This window comes from Erythrolamprus reginae, chromosome 6, assembly GCF_031021105.1.
Source record: "Erythrolamprus reginae isolate rEryReg1 chromosome 6, rEryReg1.hap1, whole genome shotgun sequence".
In the NCBI taxonomy this organism is placed as follows: Eukaryota; Metazoa; Chordata; class Lepidosauria; order Squamata; family Dipsadidae; genus Erythrolamprus; species Erythrolamprus reginae.
Window position 1 is genome coordinate 68,968,361 of NC_091955.1, and position 17,973 is coordinate 68,986,333.

General features: G+C 38.4%; 2 protein-coding genes across 2 annotated transcripts in view; one reads left to right on the forward strand and one right to left on the reverse strand.

Moving 5' to 3' along the window:
• KCTD17 (potassium channel tetramerization domain containing 17) overlaps positions 1-17,973 on the reverse strand; it is a 227,519-nt gene that overhangs the window by 50,507 nt on the left and 159,039 nt on the right. The gene's annotated exons all lie outside the window — the stretch shown is intronic.
• The window catches only part of IL2RB (interleukin 2 receptor subunit beta), a 32,847-nt gene continuing 31,726 nt past the window's right edge, over positions 16,853-17,973 (forward strand). The window contains exon 1 of the mRNA XM_070754825.1: positions 16,853-17,054. The gene's annotated coding sequence lies outside the window, so the exon portion shown is untranslated. The remainder of the gene's footprint in view (positions 17,055-17,973) is intronic.

Here is a 17,973-nt window from a genome sequence, read left to right on the forward strand (position 1 = left end):
TACAGAATAAATAGGCTACTGTGAGGATGGAAAAACATGAAGGAAAGAACGTTTCTAGTGGGAACTTTTACCTTTGAATTCTCACATGTGAGACCTGCAATAAAATATGGCAGAGTGCATACTCATTCAAAATCCAGCCTACCCTCTTCCAGGAAAGAACATTTTATTCTCCTCTTTTATTCTCCTCCTTCCTTAGTTTTTCATTCTTTCTCTGCTTTGTAAGAATCGTCCATGCAGTCATTCAGAGGGCGGTCTAAAACTTAACCTTTCAACCAGAAGTGTCTATCCAGATTTTTTTTCTCTCTATCTCACAGTAGGACAAATCACAATTGTTCAAGAGGACATAAAGGGGCATTTCTTTTCCTATCCATCCCAATTTTCATTCTGCCATTAAGTTAGATGACAACCCCTTCCCTTTATTACTGCCTATCTATTAAATGGGAATTATAATGCGGACCTACCTTGGAAAGTTGTGGTCAGGATACTATTGATCATTTTCTACTAAACTGGTACCTTGCAGATAAGACAGGATTACAGCCTCCAATGCATCTGTTGCAGTCCAACACATCTGGAGATGCCAGTTTGGGGGAGTTTGCTTTAAGTGAAGCACTGAGCACTTCCTAAAATGTGACTTAGATGCAAAATCATTTCTATTACAACACACTGTATTTTTTGTGCATGGATGGGAAAGATACACAGACCCTTCTATATGCATATATATGCTGCCTATTCCGCTCACAGGTAACTAATTGCAAACCAAGAGGCTTCTCAGTTTATTTTTAAAAAAGGAAAAAGACAGAACATGCATTTTTTATTTTTTTTTGACCCAGGGGATAACCTTGTAAAGCAGGCTATGGGAAGTATCAGGATGCCTGTTTTTGTAATACAGGGAAAACTGTAGCTGATTGCATAACAATCTGAATTCCTTCTCTTTGCAAAGTAATAGTTTAAAAACCAGCTGTTGGTTATATGCAACATATGGCGTCCCTGTGTCTCCAGAGGGAACAACCAGAATATCTAGTACCGAATTGCTTCCAGATGTGGAAACTGAACTCTCGGAGCCTTTGCCTCCCTCCATTCCTCTCTCAGCAGAATTCCCTCAAGTGCTGCTATTGGGAAGCAGCGTCTAATGTTACAAAGACAAAGTTTGTGTATAGTTATTATGAGGCTACAGGCCTACTTTTTGGTGCTATATAAAACCTTTTATCATTCTTGGTGCTAAAGAGACCTTTTTGATGCAAAATTTGAAAAATATTTTGAATTTGCTGGGAAATATGCTGGGGATGACATAAACGGGAAATCCTATGGAATTTATGGTGCTTTGTGGAAATCGTCAAACAATGGTTTGTGTGTGTGTGTATATGTGTGTATCTTTTAAATATTAAAACTTCTTGATTGCACTTTGAGTTGTCCTTTTTGTGGAGATTTTTTTTTCCTGTGACAAAGATTTTCTATTACAAGATTTTAGCATCCTTAGGAGGAGTTCCTATATTAGTTTTGGTGGAAATATTTCTAAAATATAGAAAACCCAGCATGAAGACTGGTGGGAGAAAGCCATACTGTGAAAAGAGTGTTTAAGGCATTAGAAAAATGAGAATAATAAGCAATTTCCATTTGTCATCAAACACCCTAGGGAATCCCTTTTAGTGTTCTGACCTAACTTGTATTGTGGTTGGCTCTGGCCCAGCTCCTGCCCCAAGGACTGCGGATGTGGGGGAGACATCCACATGCCACAGACCTGTTTTGCCCCCGATGGAATCTGCTGATGAAGGCTCTTCTGACCAAGAAGACATGAGTGACAGGGAGGAGGAGAGTGTGGCAGACAGCTCAGAAGGAGATCAATTATCTAGCTCCTCCTTGGATTTGGAACAAGAGTTAATGATACAGCCACGCATGCGGAGAACGATGCATAGGCAGCAACAACTGAGAGATTATTATCAAAGAAAATGAGGCCACCTGTGGTTGGGTGGGGCTGTGGTAATTAGTTAGGCTGCTATAAATAGCAGCCTGTGGGTTTGGCCATTGTGAAGGATTATCTGATCCTTGTGTTTCGTGCCTGGCTTGCTGACTTTGACCTTTGTGTGCTGATTTTTTCCCCGCTTTGAAACTAAACCAGAGCAAAGTGTGTTTCACTTTGTGAAAGAAGAAGGACTGTGAATTGCCTCACAGCTGCAAGCTAAGTATCACAGACCTGATAAGGGACTTGTACAAATTACCAGTTTGTTTGGAGACGAGTGCTCTTTGCTATACAAAAAGAGTGCTTAGTTTATTTGAATTTTTGGTATAAAGAACATTGTTTTGAATTTTCAAATGTTTGTGTGTCTGAAATTTGTATCTGTGAATTTTCGGGAGGATTCTACCAGAGAGCTCGACAGAACAACTTGCAGGAACTGAAAAGATGGAAAAGAGGACCCTATAATTTCATTACTAGTTACTAGGAGTTATCCGGTTGGAAGCATCCTCAAATGTGGCTTGCTTAGCCTAAGGCTCTGAAAGATCATGTGTAAAAAACTTATTTGCCCTTTGGTAGTGCCAAGTGTATACAAAAGGGATGAAAAGGGAGAAAAGTCCCTGAATTCTCTGACAACTACACACAGATGTCGTAAATTTGTGGTGAATTGATATTTTGATTAGGAAAATGATTATTTAAAAAAATCTAGTTTATGATTTTGAGTAGATTTATTTTCCTCATACAGCCTTTGTAGTAAAATGATAGCATTCAAAAACAGAAGATATGCTCAGTTTTTAAGCACTGGTGCTCAAATTCTGCTACTGACCATTTCTGGAAAAGTCCTTAAAATACTGTCCTTAAATAAGACACACGGAGAATCAGTGTTTTCTGTACTGCTTGCAACTGTTGAAAAATATTCATCCCTTCACAGGTTCTAGGTTGAAAATTTTATGTGAAAATGCAATGACTGTCCCACTTTCCTTTTCTTCAGCACATATTGAAATAAATATGCATTTTCTGGGATTTTAACAAATCTCACCCCAAATTTTAGTGAAATTTATTGTCATGTACAACTTTGTGAAAGAAGGACTGTGAATTGCCTCACAGCTGCAAGCTATTCCTATTCCTGGGTCCTATTCTTTTTACTATGTTTGTGAGTGACATAGGGGAAGGTTTGGTAGGGAAGGTTTGCCTATTTGCCGATGACTCTAAAGTGTGCAATAGGGTTGATATTCCTGGAGGCGTCTGTAATATGGTAAATGATTTAGCTTTACTAGATAAATGGTCAAAGAAATGGAAACTGCAGTTTAATGTTTCCAAATGTAAAATAATGCACCTGGGGAAAAGGAATCCTCAATCTGAGTATTGTATTGGCAGTTCTGTGTTAGCAAATACTTCAGAAGAAAAGGATTTAGGGGTAGTGATTTCTGACAGTGGAGTCAGGCGGTAGGGAAAGCAAGTAGGATTCTTGGCTGCATAGCTAGAGGTATAACAAGCAGGAAGAGGGAGATTATGATCCCGCTATATAGAATGCTGGTGAGACCACATTTGGAATACTGTGTTCAGTTCTGGAGACCTCACCTACAAAAAGATATTGACAAAATTGAACGGGTCCAAAGACAGGCTACAAGAATGGTGGAAGGTCTTAAGCATAAAACGTATCAGGAAACACTTAATGAACTCAATCTGTATAGTCTGGAGGACAGAAGGAAAAGGGGGGACATGATCAAAACATTTAAATATATTAAAGGGTTAAATAAGGTCCAGGAGGGAAGTGTTTTTAATAGGAAAGTGAACACAAGAACAAGGGGACACAATCTGAAGTTAGTTGGGGGAAAGATCAAAAGCAACATGAGAAAATATTATTTTGCTGAAAGAGTAGTAGATCCTTGGAACAAACTTCCAGCAGACGTGGTAGATAAATCCACAGTAACTGAATTTAAACATGCCTGGGATAAACATATATCCATCCTAAGATAAAATACAGAAAATAGTATAAGGGCAGACTAGATGGACCAGGAGGTCTTTTTCTGCCGTCAGACTTCTATGTTTCTATGTTTCTATGTTTCTATGTTTCTAGCTAAGTATCACAGAACAGATAAGGGACTTGTATAAATTACCAGTTTGTTTGGAGACCAGTGCTATTTCCTATACAAAAAGAGGGCTTAGTTTAAGTGAATTTTCATTATAAAGAACATTGTTTTGAATTTTCAAACGTGTGTGCGTCTGAAATTTGTACCTGTGAATTTTTGGGAGGATTCTACCAGAGACACCGACAGAACAGGTTCCCTTTCCCTTTTTTCCACCCACCAGAGTCTTGCAATTAAGATGGCATTGTTAATGTATAAAATAAATGATATCAGATGAGATGAGATGATAGATAGGTCAGTTCAACCGTCTTTTCAACATTCAAGAATCCGAGCGTGTTATTTATGCAGGATGTCTTGACAAAATGTGTCTGGTGGTAGTATGCTTATTTTGGCCCTAAATGTTGACCCCAATGTGTGGTTTCCTCTTTCCTACAAGTTTTTAATCTGATAAAAAGATCTATATACAGAGAAGCAGTTTTTGAAAAAAAAAGTGCTTCTTGGAACAGAGGTGGTTGGGTTTTTACACTTAATGTAGGCCAACCACGGCTATCTCAAGAACAGCCTGGACCGGCTGTCTTCTTCAAGTTACTTCATCCATTTATCACTCCTAGTAAGTCTATTAGAAGATGGCGAGATCAGGGAGTTGATGGAGTGAGTGTAATGGGCACAACACATTTGGCAGAATAGGTTATGTTAGTTATGACCTATAAAGCCCTTCATGGCACCGGACCAGATTATCTCAGGGACCGCCTTCTGCTGCACGAATCCCAGCGACCAGTTAGGTCCCACAGAGTGGGTCTTCTCTGGGTCCCGTCAACTAAACAATGTCGCTTGGCGGGACCCAGGGGAAGAGCCTTCTCTGTGGCGGCCCCGGCCCTCTGGAACCAACTCCCCCCAGAGATTAGAATTGCCCCACCCTCCTTGCCTTTCGTAAGCTGCTTAAAACCCACCTCTGCCGCAAATGTTGAGATACTCTTTCCCCCTAGGCCTTTACAATTTTATACATGGTATGTCTGTATGTATGTTTGGTTTTCATAATAATGGATTTTTAACTGTTTTTAGTATTGGATTATTATTATATGCTGTTTTATTATTGCTGTTAGACGCCCCGAGTCTCTGGAGAGGGGCGGCATACAAATCAAATCAAATCAAATCAAATCAAATCAAATCAAATCAAATCAAATCAAATCAAATCAAATAAATAAATAAATAAATAAATAAATAAATAAATAAATAAATAAACAAACAAACAAACAAACAAAATTCCTATTGTTAAAATCCATAATAGACCTATTGTGAGTTCCAACCAATAAATCAAAGACTTACTGCATTATAATATTGAGCTAGAATGTGGATTCTTAACTACAATTCCTACGCATGCTATGAATAATACATATGTGCTAGTACTCTTATGTTTCCATATATGCCCCTTCTCATATGGTGGAGCTAGTCTCCAAGTCCCTCCCTTGTCTGTATTCCTGGCTTGGAGTACTCAGTTTTTTCTTTGCTAGGTTCTTTGATACATGTGTACATGAGTACATTGTAGTTGCTATGGGAGAAACTCTATAGTCTGACCTTCGTCATTAATATGTTCAGAATAATAGAGTTGGAAGGGACCTGGGAGATCTTTCTAGTCCAAACTCCTGCTTAAGCAAGAAACCCCATATCATTTCAGACAAAAGGTTGTCCAATCTGTTTTTAAAGAGATATCTTAAAGAAATCACTCTAAAACACAGGGGTCAAATTCATGGCATCATATTGCCATCACGTGATGTTTCACAATGTTTTTTTCCCCTTTGCGGAGCTGGAGTGGGAATGGCCTGCACATGATGTATACGGCCCATGGGCCACCAGTTTCACACTCCTGCTCTAAAGCAAGGCTCTCCAACTTTGACCACTTTAAGACATGTGGACTTCAACTCCCAGAATTCCTCAGCCAGCTTTGCTGGCAGTTGATCTCTGGGAGTTGAAGCCCACAAGTCTTAAAGTGGCCAGGTTTGGAGACCCTTGCTCTAAAGCATGCTGGCTAGGGAAGCCAGAGTTTACTCATCTTAATGTTGACAGATTTACTATAAAGTCATAGACGGTAATTTAATTGAACTAAATGGCTCAGATCTGGATAGATAAACCCCTTCTTATGCATACCGTATTATCACCAGCTGCAGTATTTGGAACAGAATACCAAATAATGGAACACCCATATGATCCATTTAAAAACAAGTTGTTACTGTACTTCATTTTAATTTTTTATCTTCAATTCTTGCAAGTTGGGATTGAAGGACAAAAGCATCATAGTCAAGCCATTACTCCCCCACCCCCATTTACAATCTTACTGAGTGGGAGGTTAATAAATCTTATAAGGAAGGTTAAAATTACCTAAAGAATCTGGAACTGATCACTGCCCTAGTAATAGAATATAAACTAAATAACACTAATGCAGAAGATTGATTAATCAGATATTTTTACATTCTTAATATAAAAAAGCTTTTCTCTGGGACTCCAAATTTTACTGAAGCCAAATTAATTCAGAAAGGGAATATTTTTTAAAAATTTTAAATCTAAATTATGCAATCCTATTTTTCCACTAACTCTTTAGGACTTATTATTAATTAAAACAGATTTGTTAAAATTTAGACAAAGGGTAGTAGCACAAAAGACATTTAGCCCAAAACATCAAAACTTGGTATCCTTCACAGTTTGTTTTTATGAGTGGTAATCCCAAAACATTGAAGTTCAGTTCACATTACACTTTTATTTGTGGTTAACCATGATCTATTTATTAACATTTCTATGCTTACATGGCAACTGAAATATAAACAATATGGCTACGGATGTGGTACATATACAATCAATCAATTTCTTCTAGAATGATATTAGTGATTAAATTAATTGACTTAATCCCAATGATATATTTTGGGTTCACAACCTAAAGTTAGATTTTATCTTCCGACTACAGTGGAAACTGGAAAAATTAACATATTGTGCAAAAATCCATTTATTTCAGTAATGCAATTTGAAAGGTGAAATATAATATATGAGAGACTCATTATATGCAAGGCAAGATAGTACAAGCCATAATTTGTCATAATTGTGATGAATAGGGGGCTCATGAAAACCCCAATCCACAATCTCAGAAAATTAGAATATTACATGCAAACAATAAAACAAGGATTGTACATAAAACAATATCAGACCTCTGAAAAGTATAAGCATGCATGAACTAGTACTTAGTTTGGGTTCCTTTTGCAGCAATTACTGCCTCAATGCAGCATGGCATGGAAGCTATCAGATTATGGCTCTGCTGAAGTGTTATGGAAGACCAGGATGCTTCAGAGCCTTCAGCTCTTCTGCATTGTTTGGTCTTAGGTCTCTCCTCTTTCTCTTGGCAGTACCCCATAGATTCCATAGGGGGTTCAGGTCAGGCAAGTTTGCTGGTCAATCAAGCACAGTAATCCTATGAGTTTAGTTCAATGAGGATAGTTCAATGGATTTGCAGCTGCCTGAAGCGTAGACATCAGAGAGTTATTGTTAATGGCGAGTATTCTGAGCAGAGACAGGTTACAAGCGGTGTGCCACAAGGGTCTGTTCTGGGTCCTATTCTTTTTAATATGTTTGTGAGTGACATAGGGGAAGGTTTGCCTTTTTGCAGATGACTCTAAAGTGTGCAATAGGGTTGATATTCCTGGAGGCGTCTGTAATATGGTAAATGATTTAGCTTTACTAGATAAATGGTCAAAGCAATGGAAACTGCAATTTAATGTTTCCAAATTTAAAATAATGCACTTGGGGAAAAGAAATCCTCAATCTGAGTATTGTATTGGCAGTTCTGTGTTAGCAAAAACTTCAGAAGAAAAGGATTTAGGGGTAGTCATTTCTGACAGTCTCAAAATGGGTGAACAGTGCAGACAGGCGGTAGGGAAAGCAAGTAGGATGCTTGGCTGCATAGCTAGAGGTATAACAAGCAGGAAGAGGGAGATTATGATCCCGCTATATAGAGCGCTGGTGAGACCACATTTGGAATACTGTGTTCAGTTCTGGAGACCTCACCTACAAAAAGATATTGACAAAATTGAACGGGTCCAAAGACGGGCTACAAGAATGGTGGAAGGTCTTAAGCATAAAACGTATCAGGAAAGACTTAATGAACTCAATCTGTATAGTCTGGAGGACAGAAGGAAAAGGGGGGACATGATCGAAACATTTAAATATGTTAAAGGGTCAAATAAGGTCCAGGAGGGAAGTGTTTTTAATAGGAAAGTGAACACAAGAACAAGGGGACACAATCTGAGGTTAGTTGGGGGAAAGATCAAAAGCAACATGAGAAAATATTATTTTACTGAAAGAGTAGTAGATCCTTGGAACAAACTTCCAGCAGACATGGTAGATAAATCCACAGTAACTGAATTTAAACGTGCCTGGGATAAACATATATCCATCCTAAGATAAAATACAGAAAATAGTATAAGGGCAGACTAGATGGACCATGCGGTCTTTTTCTGCCGTCAGACTTCTATGTTTCTATGTTTGGACTAGGAAGATCTTCAAGGTCCCTTCCAACTTCGTTATTCTGATCTTATTCAGCACCACCTTTTTTCAACTGTTGCAGCTTTTCTGGTGATTTGTGGTTTTCATGCCAGTTTAAAAGAGCCCGGTGAAAAAGCACCAGGTAAGTAAATTGTGTGCAACTAAAAGCATAGTGGTATACCACACCCAGATGTAGGTCTCTTACGGGAACAAAAACACATCACCACATATTCTCCAGTAAATGTACAACCACATATTTTTCAGTAAATATTGGGCATGAGCAATGGCTCATGCATAATATTTCTTAGTCGTACCACAATCAACTTCAACAATCTAACACAAATCAATTTTACAAATGATAATGTTAGAAAAGCATTATACAAGCTAAAACCATCTCTATCTATTGGACCTGATGGATTGTGTGCATACTTCTTTAAAAAGCTCTCCAAAACCTTGGCTGAACCTCTAAGAATAATTTTTTAAAAATTCTTCAGTCCTGGTTCCTGTTCTGTGCACAGCCCTCAGAGAGAACCCACCCCCTCAAAAATCCCTTAATGCATGGTAAAATCACACTCTTTATTGATAAAAGCACCCACAGTGAAAAGTAGATTTAAATGGCAAGGAAAAGGGGAGTTATTTTTCTCTCCTCAAGCAGCAGTTGGCAGAATTGGAACCAATCAAAACCGTACTGATTGTACCAACAACTAGAGATACGTAAGCAAAACTTGAGCTATCCCCAGGATACAGCTGGAAATCTCCATAAATTTTATGCAAGGCGTAAAATTTGGTGGTGGGGTAAAAATATTCTTTTTTTAAAAAAAATTTGGCATTATATCTCTTTTCATTTGTGAAATTTCCTTTTTAAGACTGGAAAGAACGAGCTCCATAAAGAAACTATTGTTATGCTAGTTGAAATCCAAGATATGAGAGTAGTTGATCCAATTTAATCATAGCATGAAGCATACTATGAAATGAAATAAGAGAAAACCAACTGCTGGAACATAAGGGGAAACAAATTGACCTTTAATTGAAAAATGGTTAAAAGTAATTAGGGAGAAAGAACTTTACTTTTCATTACTAGCTCACTCTTTGTGTGTATATATACACGTCTTTCTTTCATTTGTGTGTGAGTGTGTGTCTGTGCGTGTGTATGAAAATTGGAAATTTTCTGGTTCTGTTACTTATGGTATGTTACTATGTGCTGCTAATACGGTATTTCATGGTATTCAATTTTTATAATAAAACCAGTAAAAATGAAGGCATAGATACATGTGTTTTAAGTTAAGTTGGGATTTATACATTCATGAAAGCTTATCCTTTCTGACAGAATTCTATTAGTCATAAATAAAAGCTAAAGCATTTAAAAGTCTTGGAAACAGGTCTGTTGAGGAAATTCTAGACATGAGTGATGCCCCAGCATTAAATTTGCTGCCACCAAGTCGCCAGGCCTGTCTTAAAAGGGTAAATTATGCTAATCCTTTTTCCCCAAAAAAATTAAGGAAAGAAAAAGAAAGGAGGATACAAAAGCATTATATAGAGAAAGAAAGATATAATAATCTGTAAAAAAAAACCAAATATCCATTGGAAATAATTCAGTATAGGTTAACGTGTATTTCCACACCAGGTATCTTTGAACCAAGTTATTTTAATATGGTTTTCCTTTTGAAGAAAAAAGGTAATATCTTGTCCTGAAAAAAAAAGGATAATATCTTGAATAGAATTGGATAAAGCAAAATGCTTTATCCAAATTGAGCCAAATGCTTCTTTGCATCTACAGGCACAGAATCATTTTGAAAATTTTTATTTATTAAGAAGGGTTTTTTTAATGAGAAAAAAGACAAATAAAAAAGAAAAAGAGGGAGCAATGCTAGGAAAAACAGTATCTTTTCTAGTATAGTGTGTAATAACAATAATAATAATAATAATAATAATAATAATAATAATAATAATAATAATATATTTTTATGCTGCCCCTCTCCGCAGACTCAGGGCGGCTCACAACAATAATAAAACAATGTACAATGTGCCAAATCTAATGTTAAAATGAAAACACATTAAAAACCCAACATTTAAAAACCATGCAACATAAGCATACCATACATAAAACTATATATGCCTGGGGTGAGATGTCTCAATTCCCCCTGCCTGGTGATATAGGTGGGTCTTAAGCAATTTACGAAAGACAAGGAGGGTGGGGGCAGTTCTAATCTCTGGGGGGAGTTGATTCCAGAGGGCCGGGGCCACCACAGAGAAGGCTCTTTCCCTGGGGCTTGCCAGACGACATTGTTTAGTCGCATGGTCCAATGCCATGTAGGGCTTTATAGGTCATTACCAACACTAGTAGACCAATAGTGGTCCATGCAACTCACCAGAAGTAAAATATAAACATCCAAGCAGTTACTGGGAATTATCAGTCAAATAGTGTGTGAAGAAGTACAAAGATCATATCCTATTCAGTCTATTCTGTTAATAAAGGAGGTGAACCTCTAAGTGATTCATTGCAGAGACTTGCATTGTAGATCCTGAAATACCATATTCTATCTGAAGGCAAAAAATCCTAGATCAAACTTCAGCTTCTCTGTTTTGCTCAGAAGCCAAGCTCCAGATTGGTTATGTGATTTTCCTTGTCTTAGAATGTTGGTTAGATATTTGAAAGAAAGATTTTGAAGGATATTTTATAGATTATGCTTAAGGCTTCTGCTATGGCAGTGGAAAGATTTTTAAAGAAGTAGGCACATAATCCATCAGAGCCAATAGATAGAAATGGGTTTAGGCTGTGTAGTGCTTTTTCAATGTTATATTCTGTAAATTTGATATGTAGTAGATCGCTGCAATTAGTTGTGGTATGACTAGTAAATGTCAAGAGCTGTTGCTGTTTACAAAGACTGAACTGAAGAACATGTTGAAGAGTTTGGTCTTTACAGTTTCATCATTACAGTCTTTCCTGTTAAGCCCTTTTAGGGGAAGGATGGATCTTGAGTCTTTAAATTTGTTATTTACAAAATTATTAGATTAAAGATCTAATTAAATTAGGATTTAAATTAGGATCAATATATAAAATAGAATAGAGATAGAATAGAGATAGATATGATAGATAGAGAGGTAGAGAGAGAGAGATGAGAGAGAGAGAGAGAGATGAAAGAGAGAGATAAGAGATGAGATAGAGATAGAGATGATAGAGAGAGGTAGTATCATCCCCTAACCCCCAACACTTTACCCTTACATTATCCACGGTTGACCTCACCAGGTTCCTAAGAGGTCAGTAAGGGACGTACATAAGTGCACCAGAGTGCCTACCGTCCCCTGTCCTATAGTCTCTCCTATATCTCCTATATCTTCTCTTCTATCCCTATATCTTTTCTGCTATTCTCTTACAATTATATATTTTTTGCTATATTTTCTCTTCTCTTCTTTCTTTAATACATTCTACTTGAGTATATCCTCTATAACCTTCATTGTGTATTATTGTGTATTGGACAAAACTAATAAATGAATGAATGAATGAATGAATGAATGAATGAATGAATGAATGAATGAGTGAGTGAGTGAATGAGTGAATGAGTGAATGAGTGAGTGAGTGAGTGAGTGAGTGAGTGAATGAGTGAATGAGTGAATAAATGAATGAATAAATAAATAAATAAATAAGAGAGAGAGAGAGAGAGATGGGAGAAAGAGAGATAGAGGGAGTGGGAGAGGGAGAGAGAGATCTGTTAGAATAGAGTTGGAAGGGACCTTGGAAATATTCTAGTCCAACCCCCTGCTCAAGCAGGATAGAGGCAGAGAAGAGACAGTCAGAAACACATGCTACATCAGATTCACCATAACCAATATATTACTATTAAAGGAAAACAATTTGATACTTCCACAATATCATTTTCTTCTACTTCTGAAGAAAGGATTTTAATGTAGACATCCCATTTAATTGTCACTAATAGAGCTATAATGTGAGGATTTGTCTAGCCCTATTCCAAATTCCTATAGGCAGCTTCTCCCAACTTGGTATTTGCAAGATGTGTTGAAGCGCTCAGAATTTCAAGAGAAACTGATGAATTCTGAGAAAGTTATGTATTCTATAAGAAGTAGCCAAACCCTCTTCAGAGTTAACTAACTTATTGGCTATAATAAAGAATAGAGAATTATTATTTCACACAATAACAAAAAAAAAAGGTGGTGAAGTGACCACCAGCAGTGAAAACCTTCACTATTTGTAAATAAACAAAGATGTTGCTGGATTCCTCAATAATTAGATTCCTCAACAATAAGAATGTTATGCATATATACAGTGATCCCTCTATTATCGCGAGGGTTCCGTTCCAAGACCCCTCGCGATAATCGATTTTTCGCGATGTAGGGTTGCGGAAGTAAAAACACCATCTGCGCATGCGCACCCTTTTTTTCTATGGCTGCGCATGCGTAGATGGTGGAGTTTGCATTCCCCGCCGCCCACGCAAAGGGGAAACCCCGATTCGGCTCCTCGCTGCTGCTGCGCTACCGAGCAGATCAGCTGCTGGGCGGCCGAAGGAACCTTCCCTGGGTCTTCCCCCTCCTGCTGGCGGGCGGGTGAGCGGCGGGCATCAGCGAGGAGCCGGGGTTTCCCCTTTGCATGGGCGGCCGGGAAGACCCAGGTTGGGGTTTCGGGGGGGTGCTGGGAAGCCCCCCAGGCCGGCTGCGACCTTTTAAAACAGCCGCGCCACTTCCCAGCTGAGTCCTGAAGCCAAACGCGGAAGTTTGCCTTTGGCGTTTGGCTTCAGGACTCAGCTGGGAAGTGGCGCAGCTGTTTTAAAAGGTCGCAGTCGGCCTGGGGGGCTTCCCAGCACCCCCCCGAACCCGGGTTGGGGGTTCGGGGGGGTGCTGGGAAGCCCCCCAGGCCGGCTGCGACCTTTTAAAACAGCCGCGCCGCTTCCCAGCTGACTCCCGAAGCCAAACGCGGAAGTGGGGTTTTTTTAATTAATTTTTTTTAAAATCGCGATATAGCGTTTCGCGAAGATCGAGATCGCGAAACTCGAGGGATCACTGTACATTAAGTTTGAAACAACTATGGAGGGTCTTCCAATGACATAATCTATTGTTCTGAAACATCTGGGGAAAGCAATAGATTGGGAAAGCCAGACAACCAGGTGTTGGAAGCTGTTGGAAACGTATACCAAAGAAAATAGAGTATTGCATATTTGTTTCCAAATAGCACCCAAATTGTAGTCCAATAATGCTGCAAACAGCTATCTTGAAAAAGATTAATCTTAAATCAGGCCTAATGTGACTAGAGAGAAACACTATCCAGGAAGATACAAATAAGTTACATAAAATGTATCGCCTCTTTCCTCTTCACATACATAGAAACATAGAAGATTGATGGTAGAAAAAGATCTCATGGTCCATCTAGTCTGCCCTTATACTATTTCATGTATTTTATCTTAGGATAGATATATATTTATCCCAGGCATGTTTAAATTCAGTTCCTGTGGATTTACCAACCATGTCTGCTGGAAGTTTGTTCCAAGGATCTACTACTCTTTCAGTAAAATAATATTTTCTCACGTTGCTTCTGATCTTTCCCCCAACTAACCTCAGATTGTGTCCCCTTGCTCTTATGTTCACTTTCCTATTGAAATCACTTCCCTCCTGAACCTTATTTAACCCTTTAACATATTTAAATGTTTCGATCATGTCCCCCCTTTCCCTTCTGTCCTCCAGACTATACAGATTGAGTTCATTAAGTCTTTCCTGATACATTTTATGCTTGAGACCTTCCACCATTTTTGTAGCCCGTCTTTGGACCCATTCAATTTTATCCATAGCTTTGTAGGTGAGGTCTCCAGAACTGAATACATTACTTATTTTTGATCATGGCCCCAATTATTACTGAGTTTTTGAAGAAAACATATAGGTGACTGGAGGAGAAGAAGGAGGTTGAAGTGGCCGGAGGAGCTGCTAAAAGAAAAAGCGGAATGGTCACAGATACAAACACCAAACTAATAGGCCAACATTTCGTACCGCACTTCAGTTGCTTTCCACTTTTATCTATTTTAGCTCCAAAACTTGCCTACAGTTCACACATATGAGGACCACAACGCCCTACACCCACCCACACTGCTTCCTCTACCTCCCAAGAACTGCAGCCTACCAAAATGTGTGAGGTCACACATGAGTGTAAGTGTTCTTCAAGCAACAAACATCACAACTTTTTGAAAAGGTCAATATATTTTTAAAGTCTTAAAAATACTTCCTTAATTATGTTACAATTGATGTTTAGCTTGGCTGGTTTTTCTTAGAAGCAGCAACCTGTTAGGGAAGGGAAATATTGCTGCAGTAACAACTCTGGGAGAAAAGGCTATTTTTCTCAAAGTGCATTGAGAAAAAACAAACAAACTATACGCTAAAGTTGATTTTCAAAGGTCTACTTAATTCACTGTATTGACCTCAGAAGTCACCAGGCAAAATAACCTTTGGGAATTATTGTCCATCCAAATGCAAAGAGCATATAGAGAATTTTTTTAAAAAAGAACCATGGGAGAACAATTTTAAACAAAAAAAGAAGACAGAACATTAAAATATCCAGAACATCAAAACACAAGAATGTCCCTTCAGGATCAAGCCAGTATTAAATTTATTGAGCAGGGGTCTCCAACCTTGGTGGACTTCAACGTCTTGCAAAGCTGGCAGAGTAATTCTGGGAGTTGAAGTCCTCCAGGCTTAAAGTTTCCAAGGTTGGAGACCCTTGTTGTTGAGTATTTGATTTCTCATGATGACTAATTAGATGTTTCTGGTTTTCTCACAAAGAGGAGGTGAAGATATATGTCTCTCTTGCAGTTGGTCACCTGAAAGTGGCATTTGGAGATACATTTCCATCAACCCAGGAGTAATTGACTCAAAACTGATATCCCTTGATAACACCTCTTTTCTCCAGGAATTTACTTAATTCTCTTAAAAGCCATTCAGAATAGTGACCTGCCATTAAGGAGACCCAAATTCAAGGTCATCCTCAGCCATGTAAAATCACTGGGTAGCCTTTTCAACCAGTCTTTCTCAACCAAACCTCCTTCATAGGGATTTGTTGAAGACCAGGAATGGAGTACTATGTGCAATATCTTTTGCTGCAGCATCCAGGAATCAAATGTATAAACAATATTCATTCATTTGGGATTGCACAGGACATCAGGAGTCTCTAATTAATAAATTTCAATTCTGAATCCTGTTTCTTTGGAAACTTTGATGAAAGGATGATCTGTGTTGAGTGGTTTTCTGTAGCCTTCAATGTTAAGGCTTCTTTCTTTCTTAATGTGTGAATTTGATGTATCTGTCCACAGAGTTGATAGGATTAGTGAATGTTTCCAATTTCTTTGTTTTAATCTTTGTGACGTTCTCAAAACTTTTGGCCAGTATTGTATACACTGAGATGTAAATTTTAATAATGAAATTTGCTGCTCCAAGGATATAAACCAGGCATGGGTTCTTCTCGGTTCAGACCGGATCGCCCAAACTGGTAGCAACTTGATGGTGACATCACAATGGCATCATGGATCCTGTTCAGTCAGTGCTGATCGGTGGGTGCCACCATCTTTTGGGAGGTAAGGATGGAAGAACCTTTCTGGATGGGACTTCTTACAGTAAGAACTGTCTTGTCCATTCCCAAACCAATTCGGCCTTCCTGGGCCCATGCCGCCACCCTCCCCCCCATGCAGCCCTTTGGTCTAGCGCAGCAGGCCAAATAAATTGCTTCAGCCCGGGAGGGGGGCATAGTTTGAGGCCAGAGGGGGGCAGTAGTATCTTGGTGGAAGCCAGTGACCAGGTGGGCAGGGGTGGGACCAGCAAGAGGAAGTATTTGCCAATTCTCTGAACTATTCAAAATTTCCACTACTGGTCTGAACTGGATGAATACCACCTCTGCTCCATACCCATTTCAGTGTTCAAATGGGTGCACTTGATAACACAGATAAACCTCCAGATTATCTTAACAACTCAATAAAAGAATGCAAATGAGCAGCTGTCTGCAAGGAATATAAATCCTGCCATACGCCACCATTCAGTCAGAACTGAAGAAGCTTCGTGGATGAGAAGCAAAATGTCTTCAAAGAAAAAACAAAAAAAGTCCAGTTGCCTCCTGAAAAAGAACTTTTGGAACAACCATGACCTGGATGACTCTGAATCTCTATAGACTTTCATCTTGAATTGTAGCTTTGATATCAGACATCTATTTTCTCACTTTACACATCCGGAAGTGGTCTATGTTGTGGCCTGGGGCTTTTTGACTGTCATCTTTTAAACACTTTATACTTTGCAATATATACTTTGGGGTTGGACTCATTCTGATGCTTCCTGTGTGAAGGTAAAGGTTGAGAATATGTATTAGCATCAGAACATTCTTCTTTCTGATCGTAGCACATAGGTAGCAGCTGCAATTGTTATTGCGATGTCAAACCAAAAACCAGGATCAACAGCACTGCACTTCCAACCCGACTCATGAAACTGGAAGAGGGTTATCTTAAAACCAGGTAATGGATGCATGTGTTAAATTTATATATTTATTTTATTTATTTTATTTGTCAACAAGTGCAAGAGGACACATGAAAAATGTCACAAATAAATAGATATAAATAAGCAAAACATAGCCATAAAATGAGTACATACAAATGGGTACAGTAGGACAGGGATGATAGGCATGCTGGTGCGCTTATGCACACCCCCTTCGGGACCTCTTAAGAAATGTGTAAGGTCCACGGTAGACAGTTTAAGGTATAAGGTATGGAGGTTAGAGAAAGTAACAACAGGATCAGTTAAAGTGTTCTAGATGTTTACTACTCTAATGCAGAAGTCGTATTTTCTGCAATCAAGATTAGAGCAAAATAATAACAATAATAATAATAATAATAATAATAATAATAATAATAATTTATTAGATTTGTATGCCTCCCCTCTCCTACTTTTAGTTGATATCTATTGATAACCCTAGTGTTATTGAGGTTAAAATTAAAATAGTCATTAACAGGTAGGGTGTTAAGGTTGATGATCTTGTGCACTAAGCTGGGTTGGAATGTAGATGGCGTAGTTCAAGGTTATCCAAGCCTAAAATTTCAAGCCTACTGGAATAATGGAGTAGTTTAAGAGGGGATGCCTTAAAACAATTTTTTAATTTTTAATCTTTTAATCATCTTGCAACTTCATCCTTCCATCAAAGTTTCCAAAGAAACAGGATTCAGAATTGAAATTTATTAATTAGAGACTCCTGATGTCCTGTGCAAACCCAAATGAATGAACATTGTTTATACATTTGATTGATTTTTAACATGTCCTGGATGCTGCAGGAAAAGATAGTACACATAGTGCTCCATTCCTGATCTTCAACAAATCCCGAGTGGCTTTTAAGAGAATTAAGTAAATTCCTGGCGAAAAGAGGTGTTATCAAGGGATATC